General features: G+C 43.7%; 1 protein-coding gene across 5 annotated transcripts in view; it reads left to right on the top strand.

Moving 5' to 3' along the window:
• Nucleotides 1–24,349, top strand: part of LOC128688376 (ankyrin repeat, PH and SEC7 domain containing protein secG-like) — a 106,488-nt gene that overhangs the window by 25,025 nt on the left and 57,114 nt on the right. The window contains exon 9 of one of the 5 annotated variants that reach the window (XR_011391687.1): nt 15,553–15,889. The exons of the other annotated variants lie outside the window; for them this stretch is intronic. The gene's annotated coding sequence lies outside the window, so the exon portion shown is untranslated. The remainder of the gene's footprint in view (nt 1–15,552; nt 15,890–24,349) is intronic. 5 annotated transcript variants of the gene reach the window in all.

Below are 24,349 nucleotides of genomic sequence, written 5' to 3' on the forward strand. Positions count from 1 at the left end.
AATAGCTCTGTATGCACTCAATACTCTTCCTTCTTGCTTTTTGCATACTAATACGACCACTCCCGTTCGCTGTGTCTGTCTCAACTTTGCCTCCCGACACATACAATTCATTACCCTCACCAGACAGTACTTAATGTGATCCCATTGAATTCTATAAAAATCATTTGAAATCCCATCTATACCCGGTGCCTTGCCAGTACTCATGTTGAACACAGCCTCCTCTACTTCCCCCATGCTAATCTCACCTCCCATCCCGATGCCCTCCTCTCCACACGACCCTCGCTGTATAGCCCTTGTGGCTTAGCACTTCTTTTTTATTATAATAATAATCCACACGACCCTAACCAACTCTCCCCCCCCCCCACACCTCCTCAATAGCATCGCCTTCCTCCCCCTTTTCCTTTGGAACAGATTATTATAATCAAAAAGCACTAAGCCACAAGGGCTTTACAGCGCTGCAGGGTAGGGAAGGAAGCGAGGGTATCGGGCGGCAGAAGGAAGAAGGGATGATTAGTAGGTTACAGAAAATAGCAGGGCAGGGGATAGTGAAGGGGTAGAGAGTAGCAAAAGATTGAGGTAGAAAGGGCTGAAGGTGTCATCAGAGTTTGTGAAGTCAGTTGTTGTCAAAAAGTCAATGAGAGAGTCCGGATGAAAGGTGGGTCCATCAGCGAGAAGGGAAGGTAAAGAGAGAGCAGTGGAGTGAAGACAATGTTGAAGGCAAATTCTGTGTGCTTGTTGATAAAGTGGGCAGTCTAACAGAATGTGGCTGACCGATAATGGAACCTGACAATTCTCACAGAGAGGAGCAGGGTGCCTCTCCATGAGATATCCATGAGTAAGACGAGTATGGCCAATGTGAAGGCGGGAGAGAGTAGTCTCCCAACCTCGACACTGGTGACAAGAAGACGGCCAGTAACCTATACTCGGTTTAATAGAACATTGTTATTGAGCAGAGCAGACCAACGTTGTTGCCAACAGGTGTGAAGGTGGAAACATAAACACATATGCAGTTTAATGTGATCCTTTATTGACAACGTTTCGCCCACACAGTGGGCTTTTTCAAGTCACTCACAGATCTACCTGGGGTGGAAGGTACGGGAGTATTTATAGTCGGGTTCAGAATGTTGAGGTCAGGTCTAGAATGCTGCATCTAATGATCTACCGCGCGGGGTTATAGACTCTTGGGTAGCTTGGCAGGGGTATTGGACAAGTTGTGAGTAGACCTTTTGCAGTGTTCTATGTTCTTATGTGGGATAGCGATGGAGAAGTTTCTTGGCGAGTGGTTCAGCTATGTTATAGAAGCCGTTGTTCTGGTTGAAATTGTTGGTTATAGAGATAAGCGATGATTGCAGGATTCTTCGGTATTGAGTGTTGTCTTCAGTGGCGATAAGTCTTGAGTTTCTGTAGTTAATTAAATGGTTGTGTGAATTGCGATGTTGTACACAGGCATTCCTTGTATCGTCAGTCCTGCTTGCGTACTGGTGTTCTGAAATACGTGTTTGGAGGTCTCTTGATGTTTTGCTCATGTATAATTTGTTGCAGTCATTACAAGGGATTATGTATACCCCTGCAGAGGATGGAAGCTTGTCCTGTCTATTACTGGTAATGTCCTTGATGGTCGTGGTTGTGGAGGTAGATACTTGGAATGATGTATTGGAAAAGATATTGGAAACATGTTTGGCAATAGAGTTGGTGGGGAGGACTATGTATCTCTTCTCGGCAGTGTCTTCTCTGGGTGTGTTGAAGATGTTTAATGCCCGCCGTCTGCAGTCTCTGATGAAGTGACGAGGATAGTGGAGTTTAGAAAATACTTGTTCAATTATAGTGCATTCTTCCTCAAGGAACTCATTGCTGCAGATTCTGAGTGCACGCAGGAAGAAGCCTATAATTACACCAGGTTTAGTTTTGGTGTCAGATGCAGCATTCTCCACCTGACCTCAACATTCTGAACCAGACTATAAATACTCCTGTACCTTCCACCCCAGGTAGATCTGTGTGTGACTTGAAAAAGCCTACTGTGTGGGCGAAACGTTGTCAATAAAGGATCACATTAAACTGCATATGTGTTTACGTTTCCACTGTGTCGGTATTTTATACCATTTATTTTCAGGTGTGAAGGTGGGTAGCTATTACAGCAAAATAGTCTGGAAATGGAATAACTCTATATGAAATTGGTAAGTCATGTACTGCTGACCGCACAGCAGTGTCTGCCTGTTCATTGCCCTGTACGTCAACATGACCAGGGACCCAACAAAAAACAATATCTTTATGCTTGGTAGAGATACGGCGTAGCCAAAGTTGGATATGGAGAACTAGGGGGTGAGGTGTATCAAATTTCCGTATAGCCTGTAGAGCACTAAGGGAGTCTGAGACAAACACAAATGATGACACAGGCATAGATGCGATATGAATAAGCGCTGCAAGAATGGCATACAATTCAGCAGTAAAAATGCTAGCCAAAGATAGTAAATGCCCTCGTATGACGCTGTCCGGAAACACTGCTGCGAATCCGATGCCATCAGAAGATTTAGAGCCATCTGTGTACATGGCGATGGCATGAGAATGAGAGTGGAAGTGATCAAGAAAAAGAGAGCGGGAAGCCACCATAGGCAGTTGGGCTTTTGCGCAAGGGAGTGAGAAAGAACAGACCCGAACAGCTGGAACTTCCCAGGGGGGTAGGGAAAAGTGAGATGCTACATGAACATATAAAGACGGTAACTGAAGGGAAGACAAGAGCGAATGTAGGTGAAGAGAGAAGGGATGGAGCAAACAGGGGCGGCGAACAAATAAAGAATGTCTACAAATATCAGTGACCATTCTATAAATGGGAGGATTGCGGAGATCGTAAGAGCACACATAGTAGCGAAGGCAATGGGCATCACGACGATCAGACAAGGATGGAGCATTCGCTTCTGCATAGAGGCTCTCAACAGGGGAAGAGCGAAAAGCACCAAGGCATAAACGTAATCCTTGGTGATGCATGGGGTTAAGGCTAGAGAGAGTAGCAGGAGAGGCCGCTGAATAGATCTGGTCACCATAATTGAGTTTTGATAAAATTAGGGCTGAATGTAGGTGAAGGAGAGTTCGATGATCAGCTCCCCAAGCTGTCATTCCAAGCTGGAAAGAGACAAAGGTTACCCACAGCTTAAGAAATCACTCTCCATGATAAGTACAATACCTAAAAGACGTGGTGATTATCAAAAACATTACATGGGATTTAAGACTGAAAGGACTAAGTTTATTATTGATCAAAAGTGAAGTTTTCAACCGATATATCCACTAGAATAAAAGCAGAGGTTTTTACGTACAGTTGTGCTGGGAGCTGTGAGTCAAGTGATTACTGTTTGGCCGGAGCCCCACACATCACCTTTCAGTGTGAGGAGAAAGGGGGGGAGGGGATAACGAGAGCTAGACTGACCCTACCTTAAAAAGCCACCAGCAATCAAGCTATCGTTGCCATATACTCGCTCGCTACTCCTATCTGTTGAACTTTTTCCTCACACTCCCCAATACCAAGACTTATAGTCAAGGAGTATAAGAAGAATAGGCGAGGATAAAGTTCTAATACGAAGTCGCGTAAGGCACCAAATCTTCTACTGACTGTCACGACTTAACCAGTCAGAGAAATAATTGGATGAACCATTGATATACACAATATAGAACTTAAAAGCTTGGAGAGCCAATGTTCACCTCAAGAGGCAACTGTTGGTTCCCTTAAAAGTTTCTAGGTATATTAAAGGTTTGTGATCCATCTCTAAAATGAATTCTTTTCCCAGTAAATAAAATTTAAGTTTGGAGATACTCCACACAAGGGCCAAACATTCCTTTTCTATGGTGGAGTATCTCGTTTCTGCAGGAAGGAGTTTCTGGCTTAGGAAGCATACAGGGAAGGGAGTACCATCATGGTATTGTAGTAACACCGCACCTAAGCCGGTATTGGAGGCATCAGTTCTTAAACATAATGTTTTATTAATATCTGGAATCTTAAGTATAGGGTCTTTCGAGAAGATATTTTTAATCTCTTTAAACTTTTCTCGAGCTATGTTGGAAAGTTCAAGAAGTTCCTTCACAGACTTTTTAAGGAAGTCGGATAAGATGCCTGTAAGATCAGTAAGGTTCGGGATAAACCATGCATAAAAATTTACAGAACCAAGAAAGCTACGCATGAGCTTCTTGGTTTTGGGGAATTTAAATTCTAATAAAGCTTTGATCTCACTGGGGTGAGGCTGCAAAGAGTTATTAGAAAGAATCAGTCTGAGATATCTAATCTTGTTATACCCAAGGAAGCATTTCTTTGGCTTGGCAGTGAGGCCATGTGAGCGTAACCTACGTAAAACTGATGTTAATGTTTGGATATGCTTGCCCCACGTGGATGTCATTACGTAAATGTTATCAAAATAAACTGAAACATTTGGCATATTACCCATGACCTTTCTCATCAGTCTCACGTAGGTAGAACAGGCAGTTACCAAACCGAAGGGCATAGTTCTATACTGCATCAGTCCTTGGTGGGTAGGAAAAGCGGTGTACTGCTTAGACGAAGGATCTAACATTACTTGATATGCTTGTGCAATATCAATCTCTGAAAAGAAAGAAGAGTCATAAAATTTATGTAGATCGCTATCTAATAAGGGCATAGGCTCAGCATCCCACCGAGTTATAGCATTAAGTCCTCTGAAGTCAATAGCAAGTCTATATGAATTATCCTCCTTCTTAACCATGACTACTGGTGAGCAATATGCAGATACTGAAGGTTCAATGATCTTTAGCTTGAATAATCTGTCTACCTCTCGGTCAAATGCATCCCTAAGGTGAACTGGAACTGGGTATAATTTCCGTTTGATAGGATTGTCCGTGACTAAGTCAATCTTATGGACTATCGTGGAGGTGACACCTGGAATATCAGTAAAAACATCTGAGAAGTTACTCACACATTGAAGTAGTTCCTGTTTCTTATGGTCATCCCAAGACTCATTGATATAAACGTTTGTTGCACCTGAGTGGTCAAGAGTCACCAATTCATGTAGTTCTTTGTCACAGTCTACGTTAGAGGTGTCAATTACGCACACCTTAGTTGTCTTATCAAGTTTGTGTGGAAAAACTAAATCAAAGTCATTCAGGCTGTTAACCGAATTTCTTCGGTAATATTTCTTAAGAATGTTGATATGATAAAACTTAGGTTTCCCCTTGACTTCTACAAGGTAATCAACTTTCCCACAAATTTTCAATACCTTATATGGACCTTTCCATGATACTAATAATTTATTTGACTTTATTAGTAAAAGTACCAGAACTTCATCCCCTACTTTAAAACTTCTCCTCTGACTTTTAGTATCAAAACAGGTTTTGTACTGGTCCACTGATAAGCTTAAATTTTTCGAAACTCTGTCAGATGTCTCCTCAAGTTTGGATCTAAGGTCAAGGAGAAACTGATAAGAAGACTGAACCTCAGCATTCACGTCCTCATTAGTCCATAAGTCATGAAGGATGGACAATGGACCTCTGGCCTGTCTACCATAGAGAAGTTCAAAAGGTGAAAACACCAGTCACTGGGAACTTCCCTCATGGCAAACAAAGCACAGGGTAGGTAACGATGCCACTCCTTAGGTTTAAGGGAGCAAAGTTTCCTTAAAATGGACTTGAGAACAGAATGCTGGTGCTCAATCCTCCCATTACAGCTGGGATGATATGGTGTTGTGAAGAGAGGCTTCACTCCCAGAAGTTGGTAGAGATGTTGCATTAAGTCTGATGTGAATTGTGTCCCACGGTCAGACAAAATTTCTCTAGGGATGCCAACTCTGGAAAAGATGGATAAAAGGGCTTCAGCCACCTCTGTCGTAGTTATGGTCTTTAAGGGAACAGCTTCAGGGAAACTCGAAGCATAATCAACTAATGTTAATATATATCTAAGTCCCCCAGATGAAAGTGGTGATAAAGGACCAACAATGTCAATAGCTACTCTTTCAAACGGTACCGTAAAGATGTACATTTTGACCATAGGTACTCGCCGGGTACCTCGGGAGGATGACAGTTGGCAAACTTTACAGGATCTACAATAGGTAGTGATATCTGAGGACATTTTAGGCCAAAAATAGGTTTCCCTAATTTTATTCAAGGTTTTACGATGCGAGAAATGTCCAGCCACTGGTAGGTCATGAGCCATTTTATGAACAGTCTCTCTGCATTGACTTGGAACAACTAAGATGGAATAGTTTATCTCATCTGAATTTAATTTGAATACTGATTTATACAGGATACCTTTTATATATTCAAATTTATAGGAAAAGTTTTTGATTGGGATAACTTGATTTTGTCTAGCTGCATTATGGCAATTCTGAAGAGAAGGGTGTAGTGATACTGGTCCTGTGGGGAGCAGCAGCAGGATAATACTGCACCACCTCTAAAGGCCCTTAACAACAACAACAGTTTGGTGTGTGTCATGGGCACCAACACATGGTGTGTGATTCTCTCCTACTTTATCCATTTATCAGCGATGCAGATTACATTATTAGATGTACTAGTCATTATATTTTGTTGTTGCAGAAGTACTATGAAGATTCTATGTTCAATAAAGCCTAGAGATAAGGCCTGTGTTTCTATCACAACAAAGGGCAATTACATTGTAAATTGACAAAGGAGTCCTTCAATATATCTAAAGGCTTAAAGTCGGGGAAAATCAAAGGGTGGACAGTAGGAGAAGCCTGGGCTTTGGTCTGAGCCATAGTCAAGACATTTATAGTATTGGAGGCAATATCCTCACTTTCATCTAACAAGTAAATCGGTGATCCTACTACCTCGCTTTCGAGAGTAGCATCACTGGTTTTTAATCCCACATGAATATCACGAGACATTGCCTCATCTGAACTTTCGAGGGGCTTCTCTGACTACAGGAAGAGGATCTGAAAAGCTTATGTCCATCTTTGATGATGAAAGGTCAACCTCAGGAAGAAGAATGGCACCTTTTACATTACCTATTAGTACAGAGCAAGAAGTGATGGGAGCTAGTACAGCTTCAGACCAACCTGTGAACCATTTAGACCTAATGTAACAATGGATGGTAGGAAAAATGTCTGCATGGCCCAAGTAGTCTGAAAGAATAGCATAGGAATGAGTTTCTTTAAGATTAGGGAACAGCTTATCAAAAATGACTATACATGTGAATCCTGTGTCTCGTAAAATGGTAGATACATTAAGTCCATTAACTGTTCCTGAACAGAAGGGTTGTTGTGATAGAAACACAGGCCTTATCTCTAGGCTTTATTGAACATAGAATCTTCATAGTACTTCTGCAACAACAAAATATAATGACTAGTACATCTAATAATAGCTTCTACAGGGATGGTGATGTCTTGCATATGTCAAGAGAAAAGTTATAACTACAGGCCACATATTTAAACTCACCATGTAATCTGCATCGCTGATAAATGGATAAAGTAGGAGAGAATCACACACCATGTGTTGGTGCCCATGACACACACCAAACTGTTGTTGTTGTTAAGGGCCCCTAGAGGTGGTGCAGTATTATCCTGCTGCTGCTCCCCACAGGACCAGTATCACTACAATCTCCCCCTTCTAAAATATCAGAGACAGTAATCTCCCAAACTGTTAGGTGGGCGACGTACACGTCCCGACCTTCGTAGCCCTTGAGCCTCTTCACCAGGTTCGATATTTTCCAGCGGGGTTTGATTAACTGCTGGAGCAGAATCCTCTATTTCCATAGGGGTAGTCTCAAGGGGCTTTCCAGGAGAAAACGAAGCATCTTTCACATCTATTGGTGTATCTTGAGATTCCACACTAATAGGGATTTCAACTGGGGCTAAATGTCTTGTAGATACTGAAGTCTCTTCACCATTTTGGTAGCGAATGTGGGCGTAATGTGGATTAGCTTGCAGGAGCTCTACCTCTTCCACTAAAGGATCCGTCTTGTTCATCCTACGGTGACTCTTCAGGAGAACGGGTCCAGGATGACATAACCAAGTGGGCACGGAGGCTCCCGTAGAGGAACGACGTGAATAGTTGAGGAGTCTTTCATGAGGGGTTGCATTAGTAGCTGTGCACAGCAGTGATCTAATAGAGTGAAGAGCATCAGGTAGGACAGTTTGCCAGTGTTGAACAGGTAGATTGCGCGACTTTAATGTCATTGTAACTGCCTTCCATATAGTACCATTGAACCGCTCCACTTGACCATTGCCTTGAGGGTTGTAGCTTGTTGTTCTGCTGCAGGCAATACCTTTGCTAGCCAAAAACTCCTGAAGTTCGTTACTCATGAACGAGGATCCCCTGTCTGAATGGATATAAGCTGGCATACCAAAAATAGAGAACAACTGTGAAAGACAACTAATAACAGTTGAAGCAGCCATATTTGCACAGGGGAATACAAAGGGAAACCTTGAATATTCATCTACTATGTTAAGGAAATACCTATTCTGATTTGTGCTTGGTAGAGGTCCTTTGAAATCTATATTCAATCTTTCGAAAGACTGGGTGGATTTTATGAGATGAGTCTTCTCTGGCTGATGAAAGTTTGGCTTGCACTCTGCACATACTCTGCATGCTCTGATCACTTGTCGCACATCTTCCACTGAGTAGGGCATGTTCTTTGATTTGACAAAATGGTACAGGCGTGTAACTCCTGGGTGACACAAAGCCTTGTGGAGAGCTGAGAGTGATTGCAAATCATGACATGCTGCTCCACAGTGGGACCTAGAGAATGCATCAGGTGAGATGTTCTCTTGACCCGGTCGGTACAGAATATCAAAGTCATAACACGATAGTTCCATCCTCCAGCGTAATATCTTGTCATTCTTTATCTTACTTTTGTGCCTCTTGTCGAACATATACATCACGGACCGTTGGTCAGTCCTTATGGTGAAATGTCTACCAGTTAAATAATGCCTCCAGTGGCGAACTGCTTCTATGATGGCCTGGGCTTCCTTTTCTACAGGAGCATAACATTTCTCTGATCCTTGAAAAGTTCTCGAAAAGAAGGCTACTGGTCGTCCTGCCTGAGATAAGACTGCAGCAATGGCAATGTCAGATGCATCCGTTTCCACTTCGAATGGTAGGGACTCATCAATGGCTTGAACTACTGAGTTTTCAATATCCTGTTTGAGAGTATGGAAAGCGGCTTCTGCTTCCTTTGTCACAGGAAATGTGGTAGCACTCAATGGGCGGACTTTACTTGAATAGTTGTAGATCCATTGTGAGTAATAAGCAAAGAGACCAAGAGTTCTTCGGAGTGACTTTTTGTCTTGAGGCATTGGAAGTTCCCGTAGAGGTCGTAGTCGTTCAGGGTCTGGGAATATTGAACCTCCTTCCACTACATAACCAAGGATGCTAAGCCTTTTAGTTGAAAAAGTGCACTTTTCCTCATTGTAACTGATATTTTTCTTCTTGGCGGCTTCCAAAAACTTATCAAGGTTTGCATCATGTTCCTCCTGGGTCTTGCCACAAATGGTAACATTATCTAAATACGCGTAGGTTCCCATGAGTTGCTCTTCCTGAATGAGTGAATCCATAATTCGTTGGAAGCAGGCTACCCCATTGGTGACTCCAAAAGGGACTCTGGTAAACTGATACAGGCCATCACTAGCCTGAAACGCTGTGTATGGTTTATCTTCATTCCTTATAGGGACTTGATGATAGGCACTCTGCAGATCAATTGTGCTAAACACGTAGTACTGAGCAATTTTGTTCACTGTATCGTCAATTCGAGGTAGAGGGTACCCATCAAGAAGTGTAAATTTGTTGATTGTCTCAGAGTAATCGATAGCCAGTCTCCGTTTCCTATAACCATCTTTAACAACAACAACCTGTGCACGCCAAGGGGAATCACTCGGTTCTATAATACCCTCCTTCAGCAGCCTCTGAGTTTCTTTCTCAATGAACATCCGATCCTCATAAGAATAGCGGCGTGACTTAGCTGATATAGGATGGCAATCCGCGGTAAGATTTGCAAACAGCTTTGGTGGGTCTACCCTTAAAGTGCTAAGTCCACAGACAACAAGAGGAGGCAGTTCACCTCCATATGTTAAGGTGACACTACCATGCAGCTTCTGAAAGTCCTGACCAAGGATAACATCAGAGCACAGTTGTGGCAGAATAGCTAAATGTACATCTTGATAATCCTTTCCATTAACTCTGAGATTTACCTTACAAAACCCTAAGGTCTGAATAGAGAGAGATGTTGATGCCATGGAAACGGTACCTGATGAGTGATGTAGAGTCAAGGAGAGCCGTTTAACTAAGTCAAGGTTGATGAAACTCTCTGAGCTGCCACTATCAATAAGACCATCTACTTCTGTTCCTTTGATGAATACTTTCACAACTGCCTTTGACAGTGAATTTGGAGTAGCCGCAGAAGTCACTGTTGCTAGAGTCGCATGATCACTGGAATGTGTGGAGGCAATAGCTCTTGTTGATGCATTAGCACGACATACTTTAGCAAAGTGACCTTTCTTGTGGCATTTATGGCACATTGCTTCACGAGCAGGACACTTTGGACGTGGATGTCTTGAAAAACCACAAAAGAAACACACCGTACCTGCTGCTGCTGTCACTGAGGCAGGTTCCCCAGTAACTTCATTGCAAGAGTCTTGGTCAGGAATTGCAGCACTTACCACTCGAGAAGGCTGAGTGGTACTGTATACTTCAGAATTCTTCTGGGCTGAATCTAGAGCTCTTGCCTGGTCAAAGGCAGCGGCTAAGTCGAGAGTTTTATTCTCCAATAAACGCTGCCTTATTATTGGTGATTGCAGGCCACTGATAAAAGCATCCCTGATGGACTCTTCACAATACTGAGCAGCTGTCACTGCTTGGAAGTGACAGTCCTTACCTAAAATTTTCAGTGCTTGAAAGTATTCCTCTAAGGACTCATCAATCTGCTGGCGGCGAGTTGCAAGGCGATAGCGTGCAAAGATTTCATTTGTAGGTTTAATATACTGAGACTTGAGGGTTTTGATAGCATCTTCGTAGGTATTACACTCAGAAATAGCCTCATATATCTTAGGTGATACAAAATTGATGAGCAGACTTAGTTTATCTAGATCTTCTTTAGGAAGGGCTCCCAAGAAGTTTTCGAAAGTCTTAAACCAGTGCTTCCATTCCTGAGCAGCCGTTGATAAGCTGGGGTCACAGTCTAGCCTCTCAGGTTTCAGTAAACGCTCCATGTTGTGATGTAGTCTAGCGCAGGATCACCACCAGGTAGCCCAGGATTCTATGTTCAATAAATTGTTGTGATAGAAACACAGGCCTTATCTCTAGGCTTTATTGAACATAGAATCTTCATAGTACTTCTGCAACAACAAAATATAATGACTAGTACATCTAATAATAGCTTCTACAGGGATGGTGATGTCTTGCATATGTCAAGAGAAAAGTTATAACTACAGGCCACATATTTAAACTCACCATGTAATCTGCATCGCTGATAAATGGATAAAGTAGGAGAGAATCACACACCATGTGTTGGTGCCCATGACACACACCAAACTGTTGTTGTTGTTAAGGGCCCCTAGAGGTGGTGCAGTATTATCCTGCTGCTGCTCCCCACAGGACCAGTATCACTACAAGGGTGCCTGGTCATTACAGTCTTTAAAACATGTTCCAACTTTTTGCACTTTCTTAGAAAGACAATCGGGACGTTTATGTCCCTTAACACCACATAAATGACAAACCGGAATAAAAGACATCAGTTTACTTTCCACTAGAGACTTTGATTTCTTAAGATCTGGTGAACCCTTGCCCTTAGGGTTCGATCCCTTTAGGTCTTTATAGGAATTGTGAGCCTCAGCATACAAGTCAGCGGCCTCAGCAACTTCCTCAGCTTTAATCAGGTTGCATTCTCTAATGAATGTTCGTATCTGGTGAGGAAGAGCTGTCAGAACTGGTCAGCAACCATGAAGTCTCTAAGAGATTCATAACTGTGACCAATTCCTGAGCTCTCTATCCAAAAGTCGAACAAACGAAAGAGTGTTACCTGTAACTGCTAAAAGTTTTGGCCATGCTGTAAGGTGGCATACCTGAAATCTTTCCTATAAGAATTTGTGGTTTTTTGATATGCTTTAAGGATTGCCTTCTTCAGTAGGTTATAATTACATATGATATCCTGCGACAAAGTTGCATAGATATTCAAAGCTGTACCAGAAAATAACATACCTAACCTGGTAGCCCAGGTGTCAGCAGGCCATTCACAGAGGGTAGCGGTATTTTCAAACCTGATAATGTATGAAGTAATATCTTCACCCTCTGTGAAGGGAGGTAAATTAGGTGTTAGAGTATGTGCACTAGCTGCATGATGTTCAATTGCTCCTTCCTCTAATTGTTGTTGTGTAAAAGTTAACTTTTTATTCTCTAATTCAAGGCGAGATTTTTCGAGCTCGCGATCTTTCTGTCTCTCTCGCAGTTCATTCTCTCTAGCTTTTTCCTCGCATTCTCTAGTTTTTTCCTCAACTTCTCTATCTTTTGCTCTTTCCTCAAGTTCTCTTAACCTAACTTGTTCCTCACGTCCTTTAGCTCTCTCCTCAAAATCAAGTCTATTACGCTCTCTTTCTCTTTCTAACTGTCTTTCTTGGTTTTCTCTCTCTATTCATTCTCTCTCCTTTTTCTCCTCTCTCTCAATTCTCTCTATCTCCTTTTTCTCCTCTCTTTCTCTTTCTAACTGTCTTTCTTCTCTCTCAATTCTTTCCTGGATCTTAGCACTAATGAAAGCTTCTAAAATTTTCCCTGTTATTCCTAACTTACTCCCAGCGTTCATCAAAAACTGGTATTCCTCCATACTTGCAATAATAACTTAAAGTACCAGGGGAAAATGAAATGGATGTATCAAAGAAAACGGAGGGCTCAATTCCTGCTCCGCTCAAACTGTAAATAAATCGGAGGGTTCTATCCCTGCTTCGATTAAACAGTATGAAAGAAAAACGGAGGGTTTTATGCCGGCTCCAACCAAACAGCAAGTAGAATGGGGTCCCTTGACCATCCAATCTTCTCACCAACAAATCAAGAGTGCCCTACGACAGTTCCCTTGATATAATACATAGAACTCAATGAAACAACTTGTCACTGGAAAATCTCGGGCCCCTAGAGTTTATTCCTCCAAATCGTTTCAAGCTCAAGAATAAAGGTGATAGAATTAACTAGTATATCCTGCCTTGACTTGACTTACAATAAATTGAGACTATAACAATCACCATATCTTTTAAATACCTGTACTGTAGTCCTACCAAAGAGAATTACTCAGGGCTGGTGGTAACCATCTGTGGTATGCGGCATTGAAGTTTCAATGGTAGATTCGAGATGGAGTTGAATCTTGATTCAGTCGAGTTGATCCTGGCAAGGTCGCCACTTGTGAAGGCTTACTCAGCCCTGTAACAACTTCAGACAGTATTACCAAGGCTGGCTCCTCCTCAGGAAAATTAATGAATAGAAAAAGAAATAATAATTCACAAAGATAAACACTTTATTATTTAGTAATGCAAAGATAAAACATTGAAAGATGACTGTGCATCCTACTTGAAAGAAAAATGAAAAATGAAATGGAAAAATGACATTTGAATTCAACGCTAATATGTACAGTTATACTGGGGTGTCTGGTTGAGGTTGACACCGTCTTGTAGAAATTGTAGCCGTTGCTGATGATGTGGGGGGGGGGTCACAAGTGTTGAGTGACAACCCAACGACTAGTTCTTCACAGAGTCTATAGCCTTGAATAGTCTTTCCAGATGACAGGAGCGCAGGTTCTTTACCACTGCAAAGATGAGGGGTAGTCATCTGCGGTTGACTGCAAGTAATCAGGCAGGTAGATCAATAAGTGATGTCTCGGGAATTCAGTCTGTCTCCTTCAATACTTTTCTTTGGTTGGCAGATGACCCAAGCTGTCATTCCAAGCTGGAAAGAGACAAAGGTTACCCACAGCTTAAGAAATCACTCTCCATGATAAGTACAATACCTAAAAGACGTGGTGATTATTAAAAACATTACATGGGATTTAAGACTGAAAGGAATAAGTTCATTAAGTTCATTATTGATCAAAAGTGAAGCTTTCAACCAATATATCCACTAGAATAGGAGCAGAGGTTTTTACTTACAGTTGTGCTGGGAGCTGTGAGTCAAGTGGTTACTGTTTGGCCAGAGCCCCATACGTCACCTTTCGGGGTGGGGAGAAAGGAGGGGGAGGGGATAGCGGGAGCTGGGCTGACCCTACCATTAACAAGCAGCCAGCAATCAAACTATTGTTACCGTACACTCGCTCACTACTCCTATCTGTTGAACTTTTCCCTCACACCAAGAAAGATGAGCAAGGATTTTAAGAAGGTTCAGCCGGCTGTGACAAGATGCCTTCAGAGAGGTAATGTTGGGTTTCCAAGATAACCTACGGTCAAAGAGAAGGTCTAGAAACCTGACTGTATCACGTTCAGGGATACGGGAGCCACAGAGGTACAAAGGATGATCGGAGATGACAGAGTGTCTAGTGAAAGTAATTTGGTGAGTTTTAGTACTGGAAAATTTAAACCCGTGCATGGTAGCCCAATTGGAAACAAAGTCGACCGCATGCTGGAGAGAAACTGTAATGAGGTGACAGCACCTGCACAAGCAATAGCAAAGTCATCTACATAAAGTGATGACCAAATATTGGATGGAAGAATAGAGGCCAAATCATTTATAGCAAGAAGAAAAAGTGTTGTGCTCAGAACACATCCCTGAGGGACACATTCAGCTTGAACAAAGTCCGGGGAGAGCACATTATTGACTCGAACACGGAAATGTCTGTCAGTTAAAAAGTTCTTAAGGAAAGATGGTAGATTGCCTCGGAGGCTTAAGGAGTGGGCTTGGACTAAAATATTATACCTCCAAGTTGTGTCATATGCCTTCTCAAGGTCAAAAAATATGGCAATAACTGAGTGGTTATTCGCAAAGGCATTACGAACATACTTATTCAAGCATAGTAAGGGGTCTATGGTAGAACGGCCCTTACGAAAGCCATATTGATGAGTGGAGAAACTGTTGTGTGTCTCTAAATACCACATTAAACGTCTATTTACCAGACGCTCCATCACTTTGAAAACTGCACTGGTAAGAGTGATAGGATGATAGTGGGAGGCTTCATGTCCCGTAGTACCCAGTTTGCGGAAAGAGAGAACAATGGCAGATTTCCACAACTGTGGAAGAACTCCTTGTGACCAAATATGATTGAAAAGGCGTAAGAGAACTGCAAGGGCTGACTGATGTAAATGTTGTAACATACGAATATGAATGTTGTCGGGCCCAGCTGTCGATGATCGGCAAGCTGAGAGTGTTGCCTCCAGTTCCTGAAGTGTTAAAGGCACATTATACTGTTCTTCTCTGAGAGAAGTAAAATCCAAGGGTGCTAACTCTCTGGTAGACTTTGAGGAAAGAAACGAGGGGCAGAGATTAAGCCCCAGAGAAATACGGACCAGATGATTGCCAATTTCAATGGCAAAATCTAGAGGGTTTGCTATATCAACACGGGCAACGAGCAGAACAGGAGCTGGGTCAGGAGAATATGTACCACTCAATTTCCGTACTTTTTTCCAGACCGCACTCATAGAGGAAGCAGAGGTGATGGTGGAGACATAATCTCGCCAGCAAGTGCGTTTAGCATCATGGATGACACGGCGAGCGATCTCACTCTTCTGCTTGAATTCAAGAAGTCTCTCAGTGGTTCTATTATACTGGTACCTGTCCCATGCAGCACGTTTCAAACGTACTGCACGAGCACAAGCAGGAGACCACCAAGGCACGCATTTCTGATAATGTCTGCCCGAGGTTTGGGGTATAGAATGAGAAGCTGTGGTTAAAACTGAGGACGAGAAGAGGTGTAAAAGCTCATCAATGGAGGATGAAGAAGGAACCTCACTAAAAACAGTTAGTTGTGAGTAAAGGTCCCAATTTGCCTGATCAAATTGCCAGCGTGGGTTACGAAGAGGTGGTGAACATGTAATATTCACCACCTCTTCGAATATGGGAAGTAAGAGTTAGTTTAATATGTTTATTATGCACCCCATACCCATCCTGTGGGCAGTAGTCAAAAGATTACAGAGGTACATAATGGGTCCAGGGACTGGACTCCAAAGTTTCTATAGCTGAGCAAGTTACAGAGGTAATGAACTCACAATTTACAAAGGTAATGAACTCACAATTTACAAAGGTAATGAACTCCAGGTAGGTCTGGTCACAATCATGACAAGTTACAAAGGTATTTACAGATTACAGAGGTACATAATGGGTCCAGGGACTGGGCCCCCAAAGTTTTGATAGCTGAACTAGGTACAAAGGTAATGAGCTCACAAGTTACAAAGGTAATGAATTCTGTAAGAATGGTTACTTACGTTTATACATGGCTACAATCATGAACAAATTATAGTGTAATGAGCAATTCACACTTCCACACCCGGTCACAACTGTAATGAGTTATTGGTGCAAATATTGATTGTTGAGACACACACACACACACACACACACACACACACACACACACACACACACACACACACACACACACACACACACACACACACACTTTAGTTTAATATCTTTATTATGCACCCCATACCCATCCTGTGGGCGGTAGTCAAAAGATTACAAAGGTACATAATGGGTCCAGTGACTGGACCCCAAAGTTATGATAGCTGAACTAGTTACAAAGGTAATGAACTCCAGGTAGATCTGGTCACAATCATGGCAAGTTACAGAGGTAATGAATCAGCCTCACTCCTACACATGGTTACAGTCGGGAATAAGAATGATTGGAAAATGATCACTGTCATGTAAATCTGGGAGAACAGACCAGGTGAAGTCGAGTGCAGCGGAGGAAGAGCAGACTGAGAGATCGATGCAAGAGAGAGTATGAGTACAAGGATCAAAATGGGTGTGAGTACCTGTATTTAAAACATGGAGGGGGTGGGAAGCAAGAAAAGCCTCTAGCTGAATGCCACAGGAATCACAGTGAGACCCCCCAGAGAAAATGATGGGCATTAAAATTGCTAAGTAACAGAAGTGGTGGCGGTAATGACGAGACAAGAAAGGCAATATCCGAAATAGATAATGCTCGAGAAGGAGAGAGGTACAAAGAACAGAGTGTATACCACCTATGCAGGTGGATACGGGCAGCTGTGTAATGCAGTGAAGCATGAACAAATAGCTGATGGTACGGAATATCAGTGTGTAGAAGAAGGGCACTTTCGTTAAAGGTCCCATCAGGAAAAGGATCCGAAGAATACAAGAAATTATAGCCTGAGATGGGATAGATAACAGCAGAGTGTAATTTTGGTTCTTGTAAGCAAACACCAACAGGGGAAAATTGGGAGAGCAACATCTGAAGCTCACCCCGATTACCCCTGAGGCCGCGTATATTCCACTGTAAATAGGCCATGATTGGCAACGATAAAGATACTAGAAATCCGCAGGTAAGGGTACTTATGGACTAGAGGATTTAGAAAAGTCCACATGCAGTGGCAGTGGAAAACGTTCAAGCAGCGAAGGAATGGTGCACTGTGAAGAAAGGAGTTGTGCAGATGGAGAAGAGGAAAGAGAAGGAACAGAGGGTGGATCAGTGTCCATTGATAGTTTGGTCTCTGCAATATATTCAGAGATTGCTTCAAGTGTTTTGGAGTTCAGACACGTCGTATGGGAGACAATATTGGAGATGGAAGGAGGAGGAGTGTGAGTAAAGATTGGAACTGTAATGGACTGTATCAAGGTAGGGGGGGGCAAAAGGGTGGAGGGAACTGGAGAAGTGTGGGAGGGGACAGAAGAGGCAGAAACCCGGGAAGTGGCAGAAGAGGAAGAAACTTGGGAGGGGACAGGGGAGGAAGGCACAGTACGAGGAGGAGGATGAACCTCCACACTTGTAACAGAGCCAGTGAAAGGTACAGAGACCGGGAAGGTAAAGTGTGGAGGTGGATGAAGGGAAGGAGGGGTTAAAGGAGATTTTTTGGACTTCTGAGTAGAGGGACGATTGGGAGGAAGTGTTGTATGAGGTCGGGGTTTGTGAGGGAGAACACGAAGAAGTGAGAACAGATTGAGGTGTTGAAGTAGGGACGTCTGAACCCAGGACAGCAAAAGAAGTAGATACAGGAGTGACTATGGGACTGGTAACCGCAGAGGAGGCTGCAGAAGATGGGATCCCAGAAGTGGGGGGACGTTTTGAAACACAAGAATAAGAAACACGGGGTAGTCTCCCCTGGAGGTGGAGATGAGAAACTGCCATAGCATAAGGGAGACCTTCTGCCTCTTTGAGGCAACGAGTTTCCCACTCATTCAAGTAGACCTGGCAACGGCAAGAGTACGAAGGGTGAGCCTCATGACAATTAAGGCAAGAGGAAGGTCGACTGCAAGGTGTATTAGAATGGTCATCAGCACCACAGACTGGGCATTCAGCTATAGATCTGCAATATTTTGCTGGGTGGCCAAATCGCCAGCAATTTCTACACTGTTGCGATGTAGGGATCACCTTTCGAACTTGTAACCGATGTCCTGCTACATAAACAGAGGATGGAAGTTCACGGCTGTCAAAAGTTAAACAAGACACATTACAAGGGTATCATCTCTGCCCGTGGGCAGGAAGAACATAAGTGTCTACCTTGAGAATTGGGAGATCTTGGAGTTCCAGCTGTTCGAGAATGTCATTGCCACATGTCTGGAAATTCTGTTGGACTATGGTATGGGGCAGAATGACAGTACCACTACAAGAATTGAGGGAATGATGTTTTTCGATAGTGATAGGTATAGTATCGAAAGAAAGAAGAGAAAGTGAAAGAAGAGAAAGATCATGAGCTTGGGTAGCATTCTGGACTGTGATGATATGCATACCACTCTTAAGAGCATGAAAGAAAATATCTCTACCAACATGGCGTAGGAGCACTTTGCCAATACTATGGTCGGAAAGATAGGCAGTAGAAAAACTCGGTCTTAAAGTAAAGAATTTAGTCCATTGTGTGGTCCAAAACTGAGTGTGGAGAGGGAGTGCATGACATGTCTGTCTTTTCCAAGTAGAATGGGAAGGTAATGAAGTAAGGTCATCAGGAGATTGTCATTGGCGTTTAGAAGTGGGACCAGAGTTGGTCTGATGTGGGACAGGCTGGCTATTCGAAAATTGCCGCACCATAGAGGGAGAGGCTGGAAGCATAGTCAAAGGAGAGCGGAGGTACAAATCGAAGGAGCCAGTCGAAACCCAGGCACCTGAAGCGGGTGACGAAACAGCACCAGCAAGAGGTACAGGGGTCTTAGAAGTGTCCAAAGAGTGGCCAAAAGATGAGGCAGGGTCAGAACGGGGTGCGGTAACAATAAGGGGTCCGGGGGTAGCAGGGTCATGGATTTGGGACTTCATGGTTAGGTTACTTCTTTCTTTTTGTTTTTAAGAAAAAAAAGAAAGAAGAAAAGAAAATAAAAATAAAAAACAAGAATAAAAAAAGGGGGACCAGGGATAGTTCCTAGGAGGAATGAAAGGGCCAGAAATTGCCCTCTGCCCCCAAGAGGACCTCAGCACCTCAAGTAGCACAGATGCAGCATGGAACCCGTGCTATACCCTACCCTTCATGCCAGTAAACCAGTAATCTGGGATACCAACCTCACATCTGCCGAGCTATCTTGGTGGACAAAAGAGAGGGCGGCTGGATATCTGCCACAAAGCATACCTCCTTCGGCCACCACCCCCAGAATCCGAAAGGTGGCTTCCAGAGATACACCCGTCGCCTGAAAGACACCCAAAGCCACCCTCCGGGAAACCGGAGAGGGATCGGAACATCCCCAGGTGATCCAGATTCCACGGCAAACTATGCTACCACCAAGAACCTCAACAGAATGGGATGGACCCTGGTACCCTTTCCCCTACCTAGGAACTAGCATGCCTGTGGGAAAAATCCCAAAGGCCAAAAAAGGAAGGGTAAAAGAGAGGGGTGGGGAGGAGGAGGAGGAAAGAAAAAAGAGGAGGATGGGATAGGGAAGGGGGGATTGGGGTGTAATTAGGTTCGGTATGTGGAAGGAGACCGACAGGTCTAATTCCTCTGACCAAGAGCCTCTTCACCATGTCAAGGAGCCCCCCTTGAAAAAGTTTGGAACCAGAAATCAGCATAATTACTCATGCCTTCTGTAGTATTTAGTACCTGCCCCTTATGATATCCACCCATATCCTCACTTACCTCCAAGCTTAAAATAGTCGAATCCTTCTGCCTTACCCTAAAACCTCGCAAAACACTTCCCGAAGGTTTATCCCCCCACAGCACAGCCTCCATTCCCGCCCTTACACGTACCGCATCAAATCTATCATTATGTAACTCCACCAACCTGTCCCTGAGTTGCACCATGTTTCGATATTGCCACCCCTCCTTCCTCATAACACCCATTTAGCTGATATTCCAAATAATTTTGCAACCCATACCTCCACCCTGCCTCTTCCCTTCCCTTCCCTTCCTTTTATAAAAACCTGCAATACCCGGCTTAGCGTGCCTTTCCCACCATTCTAAGACACACGACTCCACCTCTCTAGAATCCCAAAAAGTTTGCCACCATTCCCCAAACACCATACTCACCTCCTCACTCCTCACGAGCCTTACATTTAATTTCCAAAAACCCGATTGTATCCTAACCATACCCTCCCAATCAAGATCCACGATAACTGCCCTATGATCAGAAAACCTCACATCAAAAGTCCTAACTCCCAACACATGTACAGCTTCCATTGCATAGATCCTATCTAGTCTTGCAGCATAACCCCTTCTGACAAACGTATACTCAACCCACCAACCACCCCTCCCCACAACATCCAAAACCCCCACATCTCCCAACACATTGCATAACATGCACAACATACACCCTGCACCCCTCGGTTCCACATTCCCCCGCCGAATAACACAATTCCAATCTCCCCCTATGACAGTGACTAAAGGTAATCCCCTTAAATAGTACATCAAAAATTCCCTCACAAAGTTCTCATTGGCTCTTGCGTTGTCATCTGCCGGCATATATACTCCTATAAAACAAACCCTCGTTGCACCCCACTCTCCCTCCACCCTCACGACCCTCGCCCCCTCCTCCTACCCCAAAATACGCAAGGGACTGGTTTCCTTTAAAGCCACAGCAACCCCACCTTTCAACCTCAACAAGCCACTCACATACAACTTATATCTTTTCAAAGACAACTCACAACCAAACTTATAATTGTGCTCCTGAATGAAACATATATCTATATTAAATCTCCTTAAAAACCCTTCCACCCACACTCTTTTTACCTCAACTCTCAGGCCATTAACATTAATTGTTACAACCTTGAATTATAAGATAAGATAAGATAAGATTTCGTTCGGATTTTTAACCCCGGAGGGTTAGCCACCCAGGATAACCCAAGAAAGTCAGTGCGTCATCGAGGACTGTCTAACTTATTTCCATTGGGGTTCTTAATCTTGTCCCCCAGGATGCGACCCACACCAGTCGACTAACACCCAGGTACCTATTTGCTGCTAGGTGAACAGGACAACAGGTGTAAGGAAACGTGTCGAAATGTTTCCACCCGCCGGGAATCGAACCCGGGCCCTCCATGTGTGAAGCGGGAGCTTTAGCCACCAGGCCACCGGGCCAGGCCAGTAAAGGCGGCTTGCCCCGCCGCCTTGGAAGGTTACCCGCGAGACTTGGCTGCTGACTTGAGCCATGTTTAGCACCCTGTCTATCCAGACCCCCAATCCCCCCATGTCCTTTGAACCTTTCAGTACTTCAATACCGCTACACCCACTCTCCGGGAGATCCAACCTGGGCCTCCAAGACTTCTTTCCTGATCTCTGCCCAGGCGTTAAGACGTCGTCCATTTCCGACATCCCAGCTGTTCTCTTGCATGAACCTCTGTCTCCACCCGTAACCTCCTCTTCCGTGCACTCTGTGAACCTCAGCCACTACCGTGTGCACCTTGCCCTCATTACACATGGTCTCCCCACGTCCCTATGTGTCTGTTGTCTCCTCCAATGATCGTCCACGCTGCCTATCATCCAGACTTCCCTCCACCTCACTTAGGAAGGTATTCAAAACCTCATCCAGCATTCCATCCTGTTGCATTACACGCTCACCATCATTGCTCGCCATCGTCGTCTGCTCTGGCACCGTCCCCACCGGTAACATAGCACGTGATTCCATCTCCGCCTCTGCTTTATCCACTTCCTCACTCCAACTGCACGATGCCTGCCTTTCAGCCGTACCTGTCTCCGGCACCACAGAACCCAACTGCTGATCCACCGGTGTTGGCATCTGTTCCCTCCGTCCTGGCTTCCTATGGCATTGGGTTGCCATATGGCCAAATGACCCGCACAGCCTGCATGTCCTTCTCTGTCCTGCATAGTATACGTAGACCTGCATTCGGAACTCTTCCAATAGTGATTGCCGTAGCATCATCTTAAGTATTGATTGCCGTAACATCATCTTAAAATTGAAGGATCCCTCGGGCAGTCCCACATAAGGCCCATCCTTCCACACTCCCAATTCCGCCACATGAATCTTGCCATAATGATGGAATACCGCTACCACGTCATACTCTGTAGCTTCAAAGGGCACATTTCTGACTTCTATATATGTCACATAGCTGGATACATCATGTAGACATACCACCACTGCTGTATTCACGGCCATCCTCTTCTCTTGGTACGTGTCGACTATTCTTGAGAAAAATCCAGCATTTATGAATTTGATGAAAATCCTTGTTACTCCGTTAACAGCCACACCATACAGCTCTTCATTGGGTATCCCATACACATCACAGACAATCATAGGGAGTATCACCTGCATTGTAGAACTGCTTAGGGTACCACATACCAGCTCAACACAGACAGTATTTACACAGCGTCCATGTCTGTCTGCCATTATGATTGCTGAGATTCACCACCCCCCACCAGGGGACAGCAGAGGCAAGCTCAGAATGCATCCTCTCACTTCAGAGGTCGAGAGATGAATGACGAATGATGTGCGTAATTACCTATTGTTAGTTATAGGATCAACAATGTTCTTTTTAGTAAATTTTCATATTTGCTTAAATTTCTAGTGATTCTAGCACTTTTAAATTCCTCTCATAATCACGAATTTTATTTTATGGATTGTTGTGATAGAGACACAGGCCTTATCTCTAGGCTTTATTGAACATAGAATCTTCATAGTACTTCTGCAACAACAAAATATAATGACTAGTACATCTAATAATTGCTTCTACAGGGAGGGTGATGTCTTGCATATGTCAAGAGAAAAGTTATAACTACAGGCCACATATTTAAGCTCACCATGTAATCTGCATCACTAATATATGGATATAAGAGAAGAGAATCACACACCATGTGTTGGCGCCCATGACACACACCAAGCTGTTGTTGTTGTTAAGGGCCCCGAGAGGTGGTGCAGTATTATCCTGCTGCTGCTCCCCACTGGAGCAGTATCACTACAATCTCCCCCTTCTAAATTATCAGAGACAGTAATCTCCCAAACTGTTAGGTGGGCGACACATACGTCCCGACCTTCGTAGCCCTTGAGCCTCTTCAACAGGTTCAATATTTTCCAGCGGGACTGACTAACTGCTGGAGCAGAATCCTCTATTTCCATAGGGGTAGTCTCAAGGGGCTTTCCATGAGAAAACGAAGCATCTTTCGCATCTATTGGTGTATCTTGAGATTCCACACTAATGGGGATTTCAACTGGGGCTACATGTCTTGTAGATACTGTAGTCTCTTCACCATTTTGGTAGCGAATGTGGGCTTGGGCTTGCAGGAGCTCTACCTCTTCCACTAAAGGATCCGTCTTGTTCATCCTACGGTAACTCTTCAGGAGAATGGGTCCAGGATGACATAACCAAGTTGGCACAGAGGCTCCCTAAGAGGAACGACGTGAATAGTTGAGGAGTCTTTCATGAGGGGTTGCATTAGTAGCTGTGCACAGCAATGATCTAATAGAGTGAAGAGCATCAGGTAGGATAGTTTGCCAGTGTTGAACAGGTAGATTGCGTGACTTCAATGTCATTGTAACTGCCTTCCACATAGTACCATTGAACCGCTCCACTTGACCATTGCCTTGAGGGCTGTAGCTTGTTGTTCTGCTGCAGGCAATACCTTTGCTAGCCAAAAACTCCTGAAGTTCGTTACTCATGAACGAGGATCCCCTGTCTGAATGGATATAAGCTGGCATACCAAAAATAGATAACTGTGAAAGACAACTAATAACAGTTGAAGCAGTCATATTTGCACAGGGAAACACAAAGGGAAACCTTGAACATTCATCTACTATCTTAAGGAAATATCTATTCTGATTTATGCTTGGTAGAGGTCCTTTGAAATCTATATTCAGTCTCTCAAAAGGCTGGGTGGATTTTATG

The sequence above is a fragment of the Cherax quadricarinatus genome, chromosome 1 (assembly GCF_038502225.1).
Source record: "Cherax quadricarinatus isolate ZL_2023a chromosome 1, ASM3850222v1, whole genome shotgun sequence".
NCBI classification, from domain to species: domain Eukaryota; kingdom Metazoa; phylum Arthropoda; class Malacostraca; order Decapoda; family Parastacidae; genus Cherax; species Cherax quadricarinatus.